The sequence below is a fragment of the Hyaena hyaena genome, unplaced genomic scaffold (assembly GCF_003009895.1).
Source record: "Hyaena hyaena isolate Hyena2069 unplaced genomic scaffold, ASM300989v1 scaffold_659, whole genome shotgun sequence".
NCBI lineage: Eukaryota > Metazoa > Chordata > Mammalia > Carnivora > Hyaenidae > Hyaena > Hyaena hyaena.
The window spans coordinates 378,901-400,937 of NW_024081293.1; the positions used below are offsets into that span (position 1 = coordinate 378,901).

Sequence of the window (22,037 nt, forward strand, 5' to 3'; positions counted from 1 at the left end):
AGATAACGACCTGAGCAGAAGCTGGACGCTTAACTGACTGAGCCACCCAAGTGCCCCAAGGGGCAACTTTTTGACAAATAATCTAAGAGCCTCAGAAAAGACTAAATTCTCAATCTCTTTTGATTTCTCCTTTTTCTCAACTGGGGTTTACATGGAATTTTTTTCCCCTGTTATCGCCAACATTACATGTCAACGTGACTGGACCATGGGGCTACTTGGGTATTTGGTGAAACATTATTCTGGGTGTGTCTCGGAGTGTCTCTGGATGAGCTTAACATTTGACTCTGTAGATGGAGATGATCCTCCTTAAGTGAGTGGGACACATCCAATCCTTTGAAAGCCTGAATAAAACACAAAGGCTGCCTTCTTCTCAGTAGAGGAGAATTTCTCCTGCCTAGTCAGGACATGTCCTGGGACATCTGATGTCCCAGATGGGACATCACATTTTTCCTGCCTTCTGACTCAGACTGAAACCTCTACTTTGTTTAAGTCTCAAGCAAACCAGCCTTTGGACAGAAACCATACCCTCGGTCCTTCTGGCTCTCAGGTCTTCAGAAGAGGATTGCAATTTATACCCCTAGTCTCCTGGGTCTCCAGGCTAACAAGTCACCCTGCAGATCTTGTGGCTGGTGAGCTTCCATAATCCCTGAACAAATTTTTAAAATAAATGTCTTCACACACACACACACACACACACACACACACACACACACACACCCTCCCCCCCCCACACATGTAACTTTAAGTGAAAAATTGAAATAAGCAAAAAAGAAGAGGAGGAAAAGGAGGGGAGGGAAAGAGAAGGGAAGGAAGGAAGGAACAAAATCAATAATCCTACCCATTGCAGTTAATCCGTGTTAGAACCTTGGAATGTATCCTTCCAGACCCCCGAATGTTTGTACACATATATATTTAGTACAGTGAAAATGGAATTACAGGCTTTTCTAAACCGTTTTATTTTTTCAGATGATAATATATTTTCAACCTGTTGTCATGTCTGTAAATCTCCATCCTCTACATCTTTTATACCCAAATAATATTCCAGAACTTACTACCCAATGCTATGCTGTTGACATTTAGATTGTGTTCAGTATTTTAATAAACAATATAAACATCTTTGTATCTATTCTTAGCATATATCCATTATGATTTCTTCATGATAAATTCCTGAAGTGGAATTTCTGGGACAGAGAAATGCACATTTTAAAAGACTTTGGCCCCCCCTTATCTTGGTGGAGGCGGGGGGAGATATGAATTCTTTTCCAGGAAATGTGTCCCTATTTGTACTTCTGCCAACATGGTCTCAGGTGTGTAACATCTACAGAAAACACAAACTGAGAGAAGTAATATGTTAATTGGATAACAATAAAAATTCACAAAAATCTCAGTGGTTTTCACCCTACAATAAATAGCATGAGAATTCACAGAAATGCGTAAAAGGTCTTTAAGTTCATAAGAAAAATTTTTGTGTATTACTGGCTGAGAGAAACTTGTGTTGTTCTGATAATCTTTTGCTGCCTAACAGACCACCTCAAAATTTGGAGACCTACAACAGTAACATCATTTATTGTTTGTAAACTTGAATCTGCAGTCTGGGCAGGGTTTGTTGGGGGTCACATCAACTAGTGTTGATGCTGACGGTCGTTGGTACTCCAGGATGGAGCTGTCACCCAGAACATCTGCATGTATGTGCTCTTTGCCTGGTTTCCTCACAGCATGATATGACTGGGTTTTCAGGGCAAAGGTCCTCATGAGGTCCAGGTGGAAGTTCTCTTGCTCTTATGACTTAGCCCTAGAGCTCATGTAGTGTCACTTCTGTCACAGACCCACTTGGATTCGAGGGAATATGAACCCCCCACTTCTCTCTAGAAGGTTGTCAATATCCTATCATAAGAGTTAAGTGGAATGAGATATACTGGGGCAGCCATCTCTGGAACATACAATCTACTACCTATGTTCTGTAAAAATGGCATTTTAGCTTTAAGAACAGTACAAATCGGGGCACCTGGGTGGCTTAGTCCTCTAAGAAACCAACTTCGACTCAGGTCATGATCTCACTGTTTGTGGGTTTGAGCCTCATGTCGGGCTCTGTGCTGACAGCTCAGAGACTGGAGCCTGCTTCAGATTCTGTGTCTCCCTCTTTCTCTGCCCCTTCCCCACTTGAATTCTGTCTCTCTCTTAAAAATGAATAAATGTTTAAAACATTTTTTAAAAAGAACAGTACAAATCAGTTACATATGCTGCATGCCAAATAGAATCTTAAGTTCTATACTGTGTGCACCTGGACACAAAATAACATTTTCCCTGTAATTATCCTTCAGGATATAAGGACTGGCCTCATATTTGAGTATCCCCTATAATACTTTTGCACAGCTAAACACTGTTGGAATAAGATACGTAGCCTAAAACAAATTCAGTGTTTGCTCATTTGGAGGTAGTTTTAAAGGTCATGTGATAAGATCTGTGAGAGAGAAGTGAAGAAATTTTAAGAAGTTTTAGTCATCATTCAGGGTATGTGACTTCACGGGTGAGTACTCTAGGTCACTTAAAGTAATATTTTATAAATCACCTTAAAAAGTGAAACAGTAAGTTGTAGATATACCCACAGAACAAAGGGGTACACAAATGGGCACCTGTGGCATGGGATAAAATTTCCTGTGTCAGCATTATACATTTGTCTCAATTTGGACAGAATTGAACATGATATGTTTCAGCAACTGTATAAGATCATCAGAATTGGCTTAAATGATGACAAAGTCAGTGACGTCAAAGGGGATATATAAAGTTTCAGTAAAATTTCATGAAATATGAGTAAGGAAAATTTAGCATTTCTAAATTAAGATTATTTTATACAATTTGTATTTCATAAAGCTGTTACAAAATTCATAAATTCATAAACAGCTGACCATATCATCTCCATTGTTCTATAAATATTTGCTTCATGTTTCAGTAGAATTTATATTTTCATATTATTTTTAGCATCGTACTAAAATAAATTTTGAAGTATTCTCATTTTTAGTTTATTAGGGTTATTTTTCTCTTCTTGAGTGTGATCAGTTAGTCAAGTGATTTAAAATGTTCCAAATGACTTAAGGGCAACCAAATCTCGATTTCAACTAACAAGATCTGTGTGTTCCAGTGCCTGGGACATACTGGGCCCCCAGTGAACGTTCTTTGAAGTGAGTGGAGCTCTTAGATCCTCTCCACCATTTTGTAATTAGTCTGTATGGCCAGGGGAGGAAGGGGAATAAAACCTGTCAACCACTTTCACGTGTTTACTCCAAAAGGACCCCTTGCCCCCTTCCCCCTCCCCCCACTGTCACACAAATATTTAAAATGCAGGAGGAGGAAGAATTCCAGAGAAAGTCACTCTTAACCATTTTGAATGTTATCTGCCATAGGAAAAAGAGGACATAAAGCATAAATATTATGACAACCTTTTGGGGCTTGGTTAAACTCTCCGCCAGGTCATTCCTTGCCTGGAGGAATATTCTGAGAGAATAGGTCACACACACCAGTCCAAAGAACACATTTATGCTGCTTCCTGAATTGTCCTTTTTTTTTTTTTTCTTAGAGAGGGGGAGAGAGAGAGTGAGCCTATGTGAGCAAGGGAGAGGGGCAGAAGGGGAGAGAGAGAGAGAGAAAGAGAGAGAGAGAGAGAGAGAGAGAGAGAGAGGATATTAAGCAGACTCCTTACTCAGCATGGAGTCCAATGTGGGACTCCACTCCACAACCCTGGGATCATGACCTGAGCCAAAATGAGGAGTGGGATGCTCAACCCATTGAGCCACTCAGGGACCCTCTGATTTGGACTTTATGAGTGACAGAATCTCAGCACAGCAGGTGATGCCCTCCTCATGTGGGCAGTATACTGTAGGATTCAGCTTGTGTTTGAATTAACCCAAGTTAGTAGAGTCTCATTTCTTGGATTTGGGGGGCTTCTGGGCAGTGGGCTAGCCTTGAACTGGAGGTGCTGACCAATGTTGAATGCAGAGGAAACCCCAGAGTCTAGAATATTATAAACCTTCCAGGCTTTTCTGTTAACCCACACATGGAGCCTCTTGATTTCTATTTAGGATCCAGTCCATCATGGTTCCCTCTCCCATATTTTTTTTCCCTGCAAATTCCAGTTTTTAAAAACCCTCTTTATTGTCTGGATATTGGATGGGTTTGGGATGTGTGGGCTTAAGAAAATGAAAACTTTTTCTGAATGGCACTATAGATACTGATTTCTGTTACAGATTGGTCAACTCTAGGCATAATTTAATATACATATTAAGACATGGTGTTTCATAGAGCATTTTTTGAGATAGTTCTTCTAGTTAGAAAAAACTGCCTGGTAAAAGGAGAATAAATCTATCGGTTTTTCAGTGGAGAGAGAGGTCTCTGATGTCGTTGCTGATGCCTTGGTAATGGTATAACTACTGGGATGGCTCCTTAAGGTGCTAATTAGAAACGTATTCTTGAGATGATCTATCTGTTGATTTTCTTTTTTGAATTTTTAAGTGTTTATTTATTTTTTAGAGAGAGAGCAAGTAGGGGAGGGTCTGAGAGGGGGGGGATACAGAATATGAAGCAGGCTCCAGATTCTGAGCTGTCAGCACCCAGCCAGATGTGGCTTTCAAACTCAAACCATGAAATCATGACCTGAGCTGAAGATAGATACTTACTTGACCAAGCCACCCAAGTACCCCCCTATTGATTTCTTTTTAAACTAGTAATATTATCTGTGATATAATTCCATATAGATCTATATGTTAGTTTTCTTAATGAGTTTTACCAAAAAAGTATTTTTAACCTGATTGGTCTCATTTAACAATATACCATGGTTATGGTCAATATTCTGTGTCAGTGTATATAATTTTAACATATTCTTTTTATTATCCATATCCACAGTATGCCTGTACTGCACTTGAGACTATATTGTTCTCAATGTTTTTACCCTTGGAGCAATGCTTCTATAAATATTTTTTAATGTTTTATTTATTTCTGACAGAGAGAGAGACAGTGTGGTCAGGGGAGGGTCAGAGAGAGAGGGAGACACAGAATCCGAAGCAGGCTCCAGGCTCTGAGATGGCTGTCAGCACAGAGCCCACCACGGGGCTCGAACCCACTAACCATGAGATCATGACCTGAGCCGAAGTTGGATGCTTAACTGACTGAGCCACCCAGGCTCATTCTTATGTATGAATGAGTGCAGCATACTCAAAGGGTAAAAAACCTACTCCTAAAGGGGAGCCCTCTTACACTGTTGGTGGGAATTCAAACTGGTGCAGCCACTGTAGAAAATAGTATAGAGGTTCCTCAAAAAGTTAGATAGAACTACCCTATGACCTAGCAATTGTACTGCTGAGTATCTGCCCAAAGAATACAAAAATACTAATTAAAGGGATACATGCACCTCAATGTTTATAGCAGCATTATCTTCAATAGTCAAGTTATGGAAACATCCCAAGTGCCCGTCTACTGATGAATAGATAAAGAAGATATGGGGACACCTGAGTGGCTTGGTTGGTTTAGCTTTTGACTTTTGATTTCAGCTCAGGTTATAATCTCATGGTTCTTAAGTTTGAGCTTTATAGGGCTCTTCATTGACAGTGTAGAGCCTGCTTAGGATTCTCCCTCTCTCTCTGCCCCTCCCCTGCTTGCTCACGCACTCTCTCTGCCTCTCTCCCTATCTCAAAATAAATTTTAAAAAGATGTGAGATATATACATATATGAGTATATATATTTACATTTATAAAAATAATGAAATCTTGCCAATTTGCAATGACATGGATGGAGCTAGAGAGTATAATGCTAAGTGAAATAAGTCACAGAAAGACAAGTACTATATGATTTAACTTCTATGTGGAATCTAAGAAACAAAACAAATGGAAAAAAGGGGGGGGGGGAAGGGAGAGGCAAACCAAGAAACAGACTCTTTAGCTATAGAGAACAAACCCATAGCTACCAGAAGGGAAGTGGGTGGAGGGATGGGGGAAATAGGTGATGGGGATTAAGGAGAGCACTTGTCATGAGGAACACCGGGTGATGTATGGAAGTGTTGAATCACTTTATTATACACCTGAAAGTAATATAACACTGTATGTTAACTGACCAGACTTTAAATAATAAAAGAAACCCTACTTCTCACCCCTATTGGATGTTATAGATTCATGTCCAACATGTCCAATGCAGTAGCCATTAGCTACAGGTGGCACTTAAGCACATGAAACATGGCCAGTCTGAGTGAAGATGTGTTAAAAGTTTAAAATATACACCAGATTTCAAAGATGAAGTGTGAGGAGAAAAAAAGGAAAATATCTCTTAAAAGTTTTTATTGCTTGCATATGGAAATACTACTATCTATTGGATATAATAGGCTGAACAGAACTTATTACTAAAATGAATTATATGCATTTGTTTTTCCTTTTATTTAATGTCACTATCAAAAAATTTTTAATTGCTTCTATGGCTTGCATTTGTGGCTGGTATTATATTTCTATGAAGAGGGATGTTACAGATAGTTAAAATTTTTTCCCAGATGACTCAAGTCATTGTCCTGATAGGTTTTTTGCTTTGTTTTGATTTAAATTTTGAATAAGTAATACATGTATACAGCACAAAATTCAAATAGGGCATAAGGGTGTAAGAAGTGCTTATCAGGGTCTTCTAATGCTGCTGTAACGAATTATCCCAAAGTTAGTGGCTTAAAACAACACAAATTTATTCTCTTACAGTTCTGGAGGTCAGAAGTCTTAACTGGGTCTCACTGGCCTAAAACCAAGGTGGCCTTTTTGCCGGCGTGCCTTTTGCCACTTTTAGAGATTGCTTACATTCCCGTTCCGTGGTCCTCTACCATCTTCATGGCCATCAGCGATGGGTCACATCTCCTGCTCTGAGTCTGGCTCCCCATCTGGTTCTCTTTTTCCACATGTTTTCCTACAACTTTGTTGAGATATAAATCACATGCCATACAATCTACCCATTTAAATGTATAACTCAGTGGATTCCAGTGTATACCTAGAGTTGTGCATCCATGATGACAATTTTAGAACATTTTCATCACCTGCAAAAGAAACCCTGTAGCCATCAACTCCCCTCTATTTCCTCCAGCCCCTAGAAACCACTAATAGATTCCCCATCTCTCTAGATTTGCCTATTCTGGACTTTTCATATAAATAGAATCACAATACATAGTCCCTGGTGACCAGCCGCTTTCACTTAGCATGATGCTTTCCAGATTCATCCATATTGTACTGTGTATCGGCATTTTCTCTTTATTGCCAAATAACGTAGCACTGCATCCCCCCTTCCACCACTGAGGACACTTGTGATTCCTGGGCCTACCAGACAGTGTCGGATGATCTTCCTATCTAAATTCAACTGTTCAACAACCGTTGTTCCACCTGCAATCTAAAGTTCCTCTTGCTATTTAACATATATATTCATACGTTCCAGGGATTAGGATGTGAAGGTCTTTGTGGGAGGAGGGGACATTTCTGTCTATCCATGTGCCCAACTTCAGAAGGTACCTTCTGCAGCAGAACACAAGAAGCTGTATCCCCAGAGGCAGCACTGTCACCAGTGTCTTTTATATTCTTAGGTCATATTCCATGCATCTGTGGACATAGACTTTTTTTTCATGTCATTGTAGCATCTACACTATTCTACAAACTATATATTCTATCTTTAGCCTTGTTTTTTTGTTTTTTGTTTTCTAGCCTTGAATTTATCATGGAGTTTGTATTCATTTCCCAGGAATGCTATAACAAGTTACCACAAATCGGATGACTTAAAACAATAGAAATGTCTTCGTTCACAGCTCTGCAGGGCAGAAGTCCCTCCAGAGGCTCTAAGGGAAGAATCTTTCCTTGCTTCTTCCACCTTCTGGTGCATCCAGACATGACTTAACTTATGGCTACATCATTCTAATCTCTGCCTCTGTCTTCACATATCTTTCTATCTTTTTCTTCTCTCCTGGCGTCTTCATCTATCTCTCAGAAAAATACTTGTCATTGGATTTAGGACCCACCCAGATCTTCTAGGGTGATCTCATTTTAGATCCTAACTTAATTACATGCATAAAGGCCTTTTCTCAGTTAAGGTCCCATTCACAGATTCTGGGGGTTAAGACATGGACATACCTTTTGGCATATCAACATTCAACCTACTAGAGCAATCATTCCACATAATGTGTAGCGTAGCCATGGTAAGATTTTGCTTAAACAAGTGTCCTATTAGTGGACACCTATATTATTCTTTTTATGGCTTTTCTTTCAAGTTAGTTGTCAAACTATTTTGAAATGGCCTATAAATTTGCATAAAGAGGTAAATCTTAAGAGAAAGAATGGCTGATTTAGACCGACTTGTGGAATCATGCTGGGAGTGGAATTAAGCAAAAACACGTGACAGAAGGTATCAGTAGAGATTGCTCTGCCCAAAAGGATGGGCATTGCTGTTGAATTTGGAGGTTATTTCACACTGAAGGAGGTACAGAAATCCAGCTGAAGTATTTCAGGCTTGTGAAGGGACCTGAGGTCATTCTGACCAGGGAGTAGGGTAGAACACTTGTTGGCTCTTTCCCAACACTCCTTACCCTCCCAGGGAGCTGTGAGCTAGCTTCAACAGTGAGCTCGTGTTTACCGACTGCTAGAGGATCCTTGGAGAGAGGCGTGCAAGCAGCCAGCTATGCCAGCATTCAGGAGCAGCCTGTTCTCCTCTGGGAAGACGAACATCCCGGAACCTGTTTACTGGTTAACCAAGTGCTTGCCAGCATGGCAGCCATCCTGCCCAGAACCCACAGGGCCTCTAACTTGTGTGGCAGCACCTGGTTAAGTCACCACCCCCTTGTGATTTCAAAAGCTGCATTTTGTGCCCACAACTTCATTTCCCACAAACTTTGCAAGTGAGGATTTCAAGTTTGAGTTATAGTTTGGTTCTTGTACCCACTTCCCTTCCCCCTCAACATACACACACACACACACACACACACACACACACACACACACACACCTTCAAAAGAAATCACGTCAGGTAAACTTGGGCTATTGTGTTTCTTAGGTAAGGCTTTGAGATAAAACTTGAGGTGAGGCACTGCCGGCTTCCAGTGGCCTCCAGCCCAGAGGCAGTTTGCATAGATTATATTACACAAAGGCATGATTCAGGGAGGGCTCCAAACAAGGGCGCATTGTATCACTGTCGCTTTGTTGGGAGTCCTGTTAATGGTTTACATGCACTGTGTCCTCCAACTTAAACATATACGTCCTATTTAACAGGAGCAGCCTGAGGACTTCTACTTGACCACTTTTGCAGAAGGGCTGCGTTTGAGGGAGGCCCTAAAACCAGAGTTGCAAAGGGCCTTCCTTCTCTCCCCTCTCCTTCATGCCAGCTTCCCTCATTATGCCACTCTCTGCTGCCTCCACCTGCAGCCACTGCTGGCTTCTCATGTGACCCTAAGCCCTTGGGGGCCCTCTCTTCGACTCAGGTCTAGCAGGGGCAGGGAAGGCAGTAGGCACCCCAAATTTGACAGAACGGCACCTTCTCCTGCCCCCAAAGGAAGCACCTGCTTCAATGCTTGTTAGGGGTGATTCTAGTTCTTTGAGAGCCAGGATTGATTGCTGTTTGTTTTCCACAGATTGCTCAGACCATCAGATGACAACACAATGTCCAATTCTCCATGCTGCCCTCAGGAGAATCCAAGCAATCTGTCTCCCTAAGCAGAGGTAGGAAAAGCCTTCTCACCTCTCTGCACAACAAATCTCTAATAGGGCTAATACTAATATAACGCCAGCTGACATTCACTGAAGGCTCACTGTATGTCTGGCCCTTTTCAAGATTATTACAATCAGGGGTGCCTGGGTGGCTCAGATGGCTGAACCCTGGTTGAGCATCCAACTCTTGTTATTGGCTCAGGTCTTGATCTTTCACAGTTGTGGGACTGAGTCCTGTGTCAGGCTCCATGCTGAGTGTGGAGCCTGCTTGGGATTTTCTGTCTCAAAATAAATAAACCTAAAAAAAAATAAATAAAAGGATATTCCTATCTTCACAAGAACCCCAGGAGGTAGGCACTATGACTGACACCATTTATGCAAATAGAGAAACTCAAAGCCCAGATAAGAGAAGTGGCCAACTTCCCATCTTAATAAGGAGAGCTCCGGGGCTGGTGCTCACCGAGGAGATGAGCCCACCACAAGTACAGCAGGGTTCCCACTGGCCCACCCTGGTCCTGTTTGGGATACACTGACAAGGTCCAGGCAGGGGCAAGCACATGGGTGTGAATCCAGCATGAAGCGCCATTTCTCTGATTGTCTCTAATGGAAGGATGAAATAAAACCTGATCACAGGCTCTATTCCCATGAGACTAGAGATTCAGGCAAGTTCTGCCAAAGATAGGAGTGATTGCTTATATTCTTTTTGTAAACATGCCATTTATATTAAGGATGGCCTTGTCTTGATCATAAACTTCCTCTCTAGTAGAGATAAAAAGACAGTTAATGCCCCGTGTCAGTTTTCAGGAGGATCCAATGCCATCTCATTTTGGAACCTTGTTACCTGTGTTCTCTCAAGTCAATACAATCAAAAGCATCTTCTTGTTCTAGGTTTGAAGAGATATGGTGGTAACAAAGGCTGGTCAGTTACTTTTTACACGAGGACTCTTGAGTGCCTTTCCTATGATCATTTGTTTCCTTGGAATTTTATCCACTGCTTGTGGCATTGACTGACACCATTAATAGTCAGCCAAGTGCTTATCTAATCAATTCTTTGGGTCAGGGGAGGGCAGCTATATATGTGCAGAAGAGTCTACGTCATGTGATGGGGGTAGGGGGGCGGACATCCCACAGGCCTAAAGACTTCCTCTCTCCTTAGGAACACCGAGGCTGCTGGCATGTCACCATTAGATTCCATGCTTCACTTAGACATTTTCTCCTCCAGGCCTTTATGTCAGTTAAGACTGAGCTGAGTTGCATGTAACAGGAACCTGACTTCCATAGTTCAACCAAGTTGCCTGTTTTCCTCATGTAACAAGAAGTCTGGAGATAAGTAATGCAGGATGGTGCATACCTGAGGAAGCTACCCAGTACTGAGGGCCCTCACTGTGGCCTCCTGCTCAAGTACCTTCTGTGTGTGGCTTTTGTCTTCCCACTTGTAAGACGGTAGCTACTTTCATCTGCTATCCCATCATCCTATTTGCATTCCAGGGGAGAAGAGGGGAAAGAACAAAAGGAACAATGCTCAGTGCCAGCTAAGTCTGCTCACTGTTCTTAGGCAAGCAGTCTCCTTCCCAAACCTCAACCCCGTAGACCTCCTACCCCATTTCAGATCCACCTCTCAGAGGACGTTTGGGGGGGGCGGGGGTTGGTTTTACTTGGGCACATTGCTTCCTTGGACAAAATTGTGAATTCCTTACTTAAGAAAATAGGAGAGATTGCCTCTGAAATAGGGTACATCTCTTGAACAGGAATGTGTCTTGAAAAGTTAGCATATTAAGTCATTAATACTCTAATAAACATTGGGGTGCGGTAGCCAGATACTGTTTTTCCCTCAACTAAAGGAGCCAACGGCCACATAGGGACACGAGGCTAAAAGATTAGGACCAAAGGACAACCACTTTGTCCTCTTCACACATCTGCTTGTTTGCTTCTGGGATGCGGTTACGTTCCCCGCAGTCCAGGGTTTCTGAACCTTGGTGCTACTGACATTTTGAACCGGGTAATTCTTGGATCTGAGAGCTGTCCCGCGCACTGTAGGATGTTTATCCTGGCCTCTACCCACTAGATGCCAGTAATGCTGGCCCTCACCCCCAGCTGTGATAACCAAAACAGTCTCCAGACACTGCCAAATTGCCCCTGGTTCAAAATCACTGACCTAATCTATTCCACTCCACAAAAAAATTGCTGACAAAACCCCTCTTTTTCCTGGTTTTTGAAATGAAATGAGAGGTGTGGACATGACCTCCCCAGCGGCGGACCTTGGCCAAGTAGGGCAGCCGTAGGAGGACCTCTGGGCAAGATTTGTCCCGCACATCTGCACAGCAGCTGGACTAGGCCTCTTCTGTCCTGGCCCGTGTGGCACCTGCAAGGTGGCCCCTTGTATTCAAAGCCTAGCACTCCACGGGCAAAACTGAGGGCTGTCAGGTTTGAAATAAAAATAAAAACTTGGAATGCCCAGTAAAATTTCAATTTCAGAAAAACAACAAAAACTTTCTAAATTTAAGTGGGTCCCACACAGCCCTAAATGCGAACAGCGAACGGGTCTATTTCCAGTCTGGATAATTCTTCAGATCGGCTTTTACTGCCACGTTTCATGACGGTGTGCACAGCCACTGCCTATTATTACCACCAAGTATGTTGGCAGCCAAGAGCTCTGATAGAAAGGCATCATACATAGATGCCTTTGCCCTGACCTTGAACCCCATGTGGTGCCAAGCAAAGCCACTGGGCACTCAAATTGCAGTTCTGATTTCTGCCCCTTCATATCCTGAACGCATCAGGCCCATTCACTGTCACCGAAGAAGTGACCCTCTGGCTGTGCTTCTCCCCTTGTTCTCCATATCTAGGGGGCACAGAGAGGGTTCCCTGGGCAAGGGATGGGACTGTGTTGCCCAGGTCAGCCCCAGACTCTGCAGGGCCCACCTGCCAGCCCTGGAGAAGTAGGACAATGCCTTCTTCAGAGGGAAGCCCTGAAGTTCCACCTGTGACACTCAGAAGAGTGGTTCCCAAAGTTTGTCCCCAGAGTCAGCTCCCTGGCATGTCGCAGGAGGAAGCGCCTTGGCACCCTGTGCACACCAGAGAGCCATCTTGGGGAGCCGCAGAATACATTAGCAGGTTAAAATCTGGGGAGGTCCTGCATTAAAGAAGCCTGTTTGACTTTGTCTAACCCAAGGTTCCTTCAAATTATCTGACATTCTTTTTATTGCCCAGTACCTATTCCCAGAATGTACTTGGGCATTTACTGCCAATGCAGATAACCTGGGGAACAGCAGACAATCGACAAATATTTATTATGCATATATATAGTGCCAGACCAGGTGCTTGGGATCTGGAGGTTTGTCCTTCTCTTTGTAGTTTTTAAATCAGCTGTAAATATTTAATTAACTATAATTATTTGTTTAGTGTCTGACTCCCCCCATAAAAGTTTGATGAGGCAAAGATGATACCCCTCTTACTCACTATCATGTGGCCAGCCCCTAACAGGTCCTGGCCCATTGTAGACGCTCGATAATTATTACTTGAATACATAGAGAAAAATACAATCTTTGTCCTTTGAGGACTTCCTGCCTAATACAGGGATTCTTATGGGACTGTAGAGCAGAATCAAGGCAGGAAGTTTTCTTTAAAAAATACAGGTGTCTGGTCCTCACCACTGGAAATGGTGTAAAAAGATGGGGAGATAGCATTCTGTAGACAAAGCTGAGGTTTGAGACAATGCCCCTGATTCTTCAGGAAACATACCACACTATGAATTAGACTGCCCTGTGGACTTCTCTTTTATCTCTCAAGGCCTGCAAGTCTGGGCCTAGCTTGTGTTGCTAAGAGGCCCCAGAAGAAAAGCCTCTTGGAAGCTAAGTGCTCTCCAGAGGGCAACAAACTTTTCTTTTCAAGGGATAAGCATGACTCGTATTTAAAACAAAAACAAAACTAGAAAATGTTGGTGTGGTGGGAATGGAGTAGACCGCTCATTCATCCCCACAAGGCATTTAACTTTGCCTTTTGAGCCATAGCCTGTGCTCCAACATGCAGGTCTGGCCCTAACCTCCCTCTTGCTCCTGTGAGCTCCTGGCTGCTCACATGTTCTCCTCTCATGAGGCTCTGAGATAATTTGTCAGAGTGCACTTTGAGTCCCTGGATTTGCTCGGGACAGAACAAGTCCCTGTTCTAGCCCCAGGTAGACGTTACTTTCCCAGCTCCTACTTCCCATCACTGCCCCTCAGTTCAGTTGGGGCAAACCGTCTACCCTAGGAAGCCTTTCCAGGGAAGACTTTACATACACACCCACCATAGAATTCTCATTTATATGAGGTTATTATAAAAGCTGACTTTTTGATTTCTGCACAATGCTTTCAACATTGATGGAAGTGTAAATATAACTTTGTTTTACCAAGAAATTTGAACTCATTTAGTATATCAGGATCTGGTTTGCTATTTCATAAATATGCATAAACACGTTTATATACACATATATATATTTATATAGTGTCTAGCAACATACTTTTCAGCGGTTTTAAGTGTTTTTTTGCACTCAGTTTTATTGGAGGTGTGTAACTTCTTTGTTTATTAATGTGTGTATTCCATTATGCAAGTATCCATTTATCATTCTTCTGATGATACATTATCATCTTGATTTGGTTTCTAAATCCTTATCCTCAGTAGCCCCTTTCCTTAGAAATGCTTAATTCCTTTTACTTATTTGTATCTGTATCTTTCTTGCATGAATGCCGAAACAACAGAAAAATTAAATAGATTAGAATCAGTTGCTAAAAAGCCAGCCTTCACAAAATTCTAAAGCATAGGACTCTAGCAGTAGCTTAAGTGAATAATGCAATAATGCTGCTTACAGAATTTGGAGGAGGCATTTGATATAAACTAAAAAATTTTTCAATTCAATATTTTTTATTCCAGTAATATTAAACATGAAAATAATCCGTGTTGTTCTGTATGGATCCTTCTCCTTCTTTCCATGCTGATGCATTGTCAATCTCAGCTGTCCTCTGGTCCAACTGAGATGCTCCCTCGGGGCTCACGGTCTATGCTGGTGTCCATTATAGCTCATGGCTGTGTCATTGTGGCATTGTTTGCTGGTCTCCCGTGGTTGACTGGCAGCTCCCCGAAGATGGGGGCATTTTGTTTAGGATTGTTGAGGGAATCCTTTTCAGCTGTGCTGGCTAACACCCGCATTGCTGGCTAACAGAGGTCAGTGCCAACCCCAGATGCTCACCTCCAAATTCGTCTTTCCTGGCTGACTTCCAGAGATCAGTCTTCTAAGAACCTATTGGCCACTCCAAGGAAATGTTAGCTCTGAATTGTTCATGGTATTTTAGAGTGATAGGATCTACATAGCACAGTAAGTGGTAAGATGGGGGAGATGCTCTTCTGTTGTTTTTCTATTTCAAATTGTATTGATTGCTGTTCCTTATTATTTCCTGCTGTCTTTCCTGCTTTGGATTTAATTTGGTCTTCCTTTTCTGATTTGTTTTTTTAATTTTTATTTGTTTATGGTTTTTACTTATTTTTGAGAGGCAGAGAGAGCAGGGGAGGGACAGACAGAGGGGAGATACAGAATCTGAAGACAGTCTCCAGACTCTGAGCTGGCAGCACAGAGCCCGGCACAGGGCTCAAACCCACGAACCGTGAGATCATGACCTGAGCCGAAGTTGGACCCTTAACCGACTGAGCCACCCAGGCGCCTCTCTGATTTCTTGAAGTAGAAGTTTTGATGAGCACTTAGAAAACTTTCTCCTTTTCTAATATAAGCATTTAGTGCCATAAATTTCCCTCTAAGTACAATGCTAACTGTATTCCGTAAGTTTTGGTATGTTTTATTTTTATTTCCATTCTGCTAAAATATTTTTAATTGCCCTTGAGAATTTCTTCTGGAACCCCAGGTAGTTTATAAGGGCATTGCTTAATTTTCAAGTATTTGTAGATTTTCCAGGTAACTTTCTGTTATTTATTTCTGGTTTACTTTTGGTTATGGCCAGAGAACATACTTTATGTGATTTTGTAGTCTTTTTAATTTGATAAGATTTGTTCTATGGCCTGGAATATGGCCATGTCTCGGTGAATGGTCCATGTACACTTAGAAAGAATGTGTACTTTGCTTGTTAATTGGAAGATTCTATAGAGGTCAGTTAGGACAAGTTGGTTGATAGTGTTTTTTAGGTTGTCTTCATGTCTTTATTCTGTGTATTAATAACAGAAAAAGAGGTAGGTCCCCATATATAATGCTCATTGTTTCCTTTTATTTCTGTCTCTTTCTGATTCAAGTATTTTTAATTTTTTTTTTTTTAATTTCTGAGAGAGAGAGAGAGAGAGAGAGAGCAGGGAAGGGTCAGAGAGAGAGAGGGAGACACAGAATCCTAAACAGTCTCCAGGCTCTGAGCTAGCTGTCAGCATAGAGCCCAACTTGGGGCTGGTACTCACAAACCGGGAGATCATGACCTGAGCCGAAGTCGGACACTTAACTGACTGAGCCACGCACGCACCCCTGATTCAAGTATTTTTAATGGTCTTTTGTTAGGTGCTTTCACATTTTGGACCATTGTCTTTCTGGATTGCTAACTCCATAATCATTATACAGTGTTCCTCTTTATCCCAGAGGTGAAGGGGGTTTTTCCACATCCCAGTTGCACTGGGCTGTCGGTGTTGATTGCCTCCTACCCTCGGCCCCCCTCCTCAGCATTTGACAGCTTTTATTCTGCAGAGGAGATGCAGGGAAGAATCTGGACAGAATTTCAAGTTTCCCTGGTGGTGGCTGCCCTTCCCCCTCTCCCAGCCTGTACCTCCAGGATGCCTTCCCATGACTCTCCCCTGTCCTTCGGTGAGTGCCCTCTGGGTCAATGTGGAAGGGCCTGTGTGATGTGCCCTTATGTCTGTGATTCCCAGGATTCTAATGTATCGTTTGTCCACACTTGGCCATTGCCAGCGAGTTCTCTGGTAATTTCAGCTGAGTCCTTCTCACTAGGTCTTGTCCGTCAGCCCCAGGTGAGGAAGTACTCACATCCCATTCCTGCTCACCATCACCTGTCTGCCTTAGATTTAATTAGTTTTAGTTGGTTGGTTGGTTAGTTAGTTGGTTGCCCTGTGACCTCAGCTCTCCAGAGTATTTATAAAAAGTTGTTAATATGCAAGTCTGGGTTTTTATTGTTTAAGAGTAAGAATGAAGGTCTTTTCAGCTTTCTACCTCTTACGTGTAAATGGAAGGTATGGATTATTATTTTATTGAATACCCCCATCCTTTCTAAAAAGGAATTTGAAATGGCAATCTTGGGAATAACTTTCTGGAGCCCAGCCTAATATGTGATCCATTTCCTTGCCCTTAATATTGAAGCCAGACTTTGTGAAGGGAGGGAAGGGAGAAAGGATGACATGGCTAGGAATAGAATTCACTGCTTGGCCTTTTCTTCTCTCCTTGATAGAGGTTGAATGAATGAGATAGCATCAATATTGTTCTCTGACTCTCAAAACAATGAGTTTGAGCTAGGAAAGCAAGGTAATGTCTGGAGGCCAGAGAAAAAAACAGAGGAAGTTTTTAGCCCCTTCTCAATGAACTGAAATGAAGATTCTGTCAAAACTTCTCAAAGGAATGAAACCATTTAGGAGAGAGGTTCATAGTACACATTTTTCTTCCTTCTACACCTCTCCTCCATCCCTCTGCCCAGTGACAGTTGGAACCTCAGTCTTCTACCCCCCTGGGAGAGGGCTGAGAGGCTGGGCATGAGTGGAAGAGGAGACACTGTTTACTCCTGCCATTCACGTCTGTTAAATGGTGGCATCCACCCCTTGGTCATGTTTGCATCACAACACACATCATCAGCTTGCTTTGACCCTGACACCATTTTATAGGCTTAATGATAATAAATCTATGTCCTGAAATAGTTTTGCAGATTATAGCAATCAGTCAAATTTCAGGGAGCCCAAGACCATTAATGTCATCAGCAGTGATGCAGCACCCGGGGAATCCATCTAAATCAGCCGTTATGATGGAAAATACACCTTAAGAGCCTGAAGATAGAGTAGACAGAGGCATAAATTGTGATTCTATTTTTATCAGCCATCAAGTGATAATTTTCTTGGGTGCCTTTGTTCCTGGCAGGAGATGAAACTAGGACTTGCTGTCCATTGCTGATTCCCACTCCAAATTAGAAACTGGGAAGATTTTGCTGGTCCTGAGACTCAGGCAGTCTATAGCTGCCTGCAAGCCTAAGCCTTGGGCATTTTCTTTTAAAATTCCCCAGTGAGCCAAGTCAAGACCCCGTACCTTGCCTTTCTTTGTAGATGGCTTCAATTGCTCACACATTTCCTTCATCAAGACAAATCCTAAAAGAACACTCAGCAGAGAAGGACCTGAGACGCAGCCACACAGAGGTCCTAGATCCTCCACAAAGATGGCTTGTGGCTAATCAGTAACTGAGAATGAGGGGCAGGGAGGAATGAGAAGATTCCTTCTCAGGACTTCGGTGGTCTCAGTCTTCCCATAACCTCTCTAAGACTTATTTCTTATAAGACGATATGGTATGGCAAAAGTAACGCAGATTTAAGAGTGAGGAAAACTGATTCCTGGCTCTCCAGCTAATTAAAGGACCTTGAGCAAGTAATCCCACCTTTAGGGATCTTATTTCACCATCTGTAAAATGAACAGATTGCTCTAAATCAAGCATTCTAAACCAGTGATCCATGGATCAGATCCAGATGTGCGTTTATTTTGTTTTGCAATGGTCTCTGTGTGTGTGCGCTAAATAAGAACTTAAACATCAGTAAATTTCACATATAAACTACCATTTCATCCTCTGAGAAATTGGAGATGCTGGCTATACTGGGCCCTAGCCCCACATGGCAGCTGTATGGTATTGCTGGCTAATGAAGGCTGCCTGTGACAGGGCCTGTCTTCTCATCCAGGACTCTAGAATCCCCATCTAATGTCCTACCTGCCCCTACCCTGATGACTTATTCACATTGTCCAACTCTTAGAAGCACAGCTCCTGGATTATATGATCTATATTAAGAGTGATGTTTAACTTTGTCTAATAAAGTAGAACTTATGTTAAAAGACATTTAAGGCAGGGGTACCTGGGTGGCTCATTCAGTTAAGTGTCTGAGTCTTGATCTTGGCTCAGGTCATGATCTCATGGTTTATGAGATCAAGCCCTATGGTCAGCATAGAGCCTGCTTGGGATTCTCTCTCTGCCCCTCTCCTGCTCGTGCTCGCTCGCTCGCTCTCTCTCTCTCAAATAAACTTTAAAAAATAAAGACATTTAAGATAAAATCTTTAAAAAATATAATGGGAAGTAGAAGCTCCAAATAATCTTGTATTTATCTGGATCTCACATTTTCATTCTTCAAACAAGCAATATGAAGCAGCCATACAAGCAGCCACAGATTAGTGACTAATTTCTGTCTTCTTAATTTGCAGTAGAAAAACAAGAAATACTTTATTTTTATAGCCTCTTTCATTTTAAGCTCCTTTTACATGTATTAGAAAGGCTCATCATAGGCCTGAGGACATAGGCAAGAAAACTGGAATTTCGAGCTTTTCATTAAGTGTTAAGTTCTTGGGTCAGTAGTAGTGTAGAGCTAATCAGGCTCTCATCCATCCTACTTTTCTTCCTCTGCTGGCAGCATCTACTGTTTCATATTAATTGGTTCAAATCCTCAGGCCTCCTATTGCTGCTTCATAGGTCAAGTATAAAGTCCTTGAGAGCAGGGATCAGATATAATGTTTTTATCACTTCTTTCTTTCTAAGGGCAGTGCCAAGCAGAGCCTAGACCCATCCTAAGCCGTCACTAAGCAAAGATCTGCTTTTGCAGTATTGAACATGGTGAGCATGTTCCTTCCAAGGAGTCAGCCAAGTCCAGAGCTCTTAGCATAAGCCCATCCAAACTAAGATGAAGGGTCCCTAATTGTGGACAAGTTCTGAGATCCCAGGACCCATATTTAAGCCCTCAAAGCCAGAATATTGGAGATTAACTGTGGGGTTGACAATTGATATTCCTGGACTCACTGTGTTACTGCCCTCTTTGGCTAAGCTGTTTTTACCAGATGAGTCTCTGTTCACCTCATTCCCTACTTTCCCCTCGCAGCCTCCTCCTCTTCAGTCTGCACTGTGGATTGATAATAGCAAGATGCATGGAAATTTTCATCAACTAAATGCCCATAAAGATAAATCATCTGGCCCTTTCCCTTCTTTGCCCCCTTAGCCATTGTCTCAAATGGAGCTTGTGACCCTTTATGTCTTTTTTAATAAGAGAAAGATTGATTCCACGGCAGGGAGTGGTGGCCTCTGCAATGTCAAATAATTGAATATGCCATGAGGTGCCAGGCCTGTCCATTGGGTTCATTTGCAGTCATTGCTGGTACTGTTTTCTCTGAACAATATGGCTGTTGAGTGGGACTGGAGTGGTGGTCGTCCATGCAGCAAGCTGCTGAAAGAGCCTTCCAATTTCATTGTTAATGGGAAAATAAAATCAGTTACTGTATCAGCAAAAGCTTTTCAGAAAAATCAGGTCATTCTATGGTCCACAGCTCTTTTATTATGATTAGAATCATGTGACTAGCTACACACATAATAAAATGCTGCCTCGTAGGTCTGTGGAGACAGGCAGGAAAGTTCGGTTTTCAAAAGTTTCATTAAATATTACTTTCCTGAGACAACAGAACTGTGGGAGCTTTTGGAAGAAAGTGGCCTCAACTTGGCCAGGAAGAAAGTTGAAGCTATAGTGGTCTCTTAGGTGGAAAAAAGAGAACTGAATTTTCTCTTATGTATTTACAGCCTACTCCTTTCGTGAAGAGACCAGACCATTTTACCTGACCCATCTCTGCCCCTGAAAATTACACTGACCAGCAGCTCTTTACCCAGGCTTGAAATCGGGCACACTTGATTTTACATGTGGGCTCTCCCACTTCCTGGGTGATCTTGGGCAAGTGACTAACCTTTGTTGCCTCGCTGTACGAATTAAGTGAGATTGTGCTTAGAAAGTACTCCTCACTCTGAGCCGGAGGTTATTTAGTGGTAGTTGTATTAGTATCATCGTTACTACTGGGCTCGGTCGTTGTATCCTTAATCATCTCTGGGCTCCACCCCATCAGTGTCTGTCTCCAAACATCCTCTCTGTACCCAGGTTTCACGGTTAGATCATTGCCAGGCTTCTCCCCCCAAAAGCAATGAGGGAATGGTGTCCTTTTCCTTTCTCTGGTTGGTAATGTGATAACCTCCAGGCACTTTCACATTCCTTGAAGCAGAGCTATAATCTAACAATAGGCACTCCCTGAACTGTGGGCACCCAGAGCCTCGGGGCACAGCAGAGTCCAACCTGTCTGAGCTCTTTGGACCACCCAGGTAGGAAATTCTCGGAGCCTTCCACTACAGGAAAAATAGTGGCACAGTAATCCTTTGTTTCGGCACAGAAACGTACTTCCAAGGTGCACACAGACTTTCTTTACAATACTACCAAGCACCTGCCAGCATCCTTTGGATACAGGGCTACAGACCACCCTCATTTTATAGTAGTCTACTAGTGACCTGTCAGTGCTGCTCACCACCTGAGGATGGGATACTTTTCCATCCCCACCCATTCTGTTGTTGTTGATGATAATTGTTGAACTGTCAGCCTTAAAAATCAGAACTTGTGCACATGTAAGTTTGGATTTGGGGCTTTTCCTGATAAAAATTAGAGGTTCTGGCAATACTGGACCAGCATAGTTCACTGTAGAAGGGAAGAATAGTCATCCTACATGTTTAATAGAAAAAAAGAAAAGTGCTTAGCATACAAATGTTCTACTTGTTGATGTTAACTCCCTGGCCCTGCCTAGTACCTGAGTTTTCAAATCTGATCTAAGGGGCTTGAATTTTCATCATAAGTCATAAGCTCTTAAAACTGAGGGAGACCCTACGATTAAGTCATCCAGGAAACTAGCCCCAGAGAGATTAGAGATGTGTCTAAAGCTGACAGAAAATTTGTGGCAAAACAGAAGCTGGGGGGCCTGGAGTCACTGTCCTTTCTCAGGACAGCAAGCTTTCCCTACATTCAAAAGAAATACCATGGGGACCTCTGGTATAAGAGGCCTCTGTCAATCCTCTTCAAGTTCTGAGGGTGTGATCCAAGGGGCTCAGAGAACTACTCAACCCATGGTCTCTCTTCCATCACTCAGGACAAGAATTTCTACTGTTCGAATATCACAGCATTCATCTATGAAGTAGTGCCTTGTACTGGGTTAAGACTCCAGAGTGGCAATATTTATTGAGAAAATGCATCAGTGAAAATCTTTCCTCTGTCATGGCCAGCAGAAACAGAGTTCAGAATGGGCTCTGGACAATCTCGAGCCAGGCTGCGGTGGT

At 42.4% G+C, this 22,037-nt stretch overlaps 1 long non-coding RNA gene across 1 annotated transcript in view; it reads left to right on the top strand.

Annotated features, from left to right (window-relative positions):
* Positions 1–474: 474 nt before the first annotated feature.
* LOC120219994 overlaps positions 475–22,037 on the top strand; it is a 34,595-nt gene continuing 13,032 nt past the window's right edge. The window contains exons 1-2 of the long non-coding RNA XR_005525434.1: positions 475–629; positions 9,621–9,708. This is a non-coding gene — a long non-coding RNA (uncharacterized LOC120219994). The remainder of the gene's footprint in view (positions 630–9,620; positions 9,709–22,037) is intronic.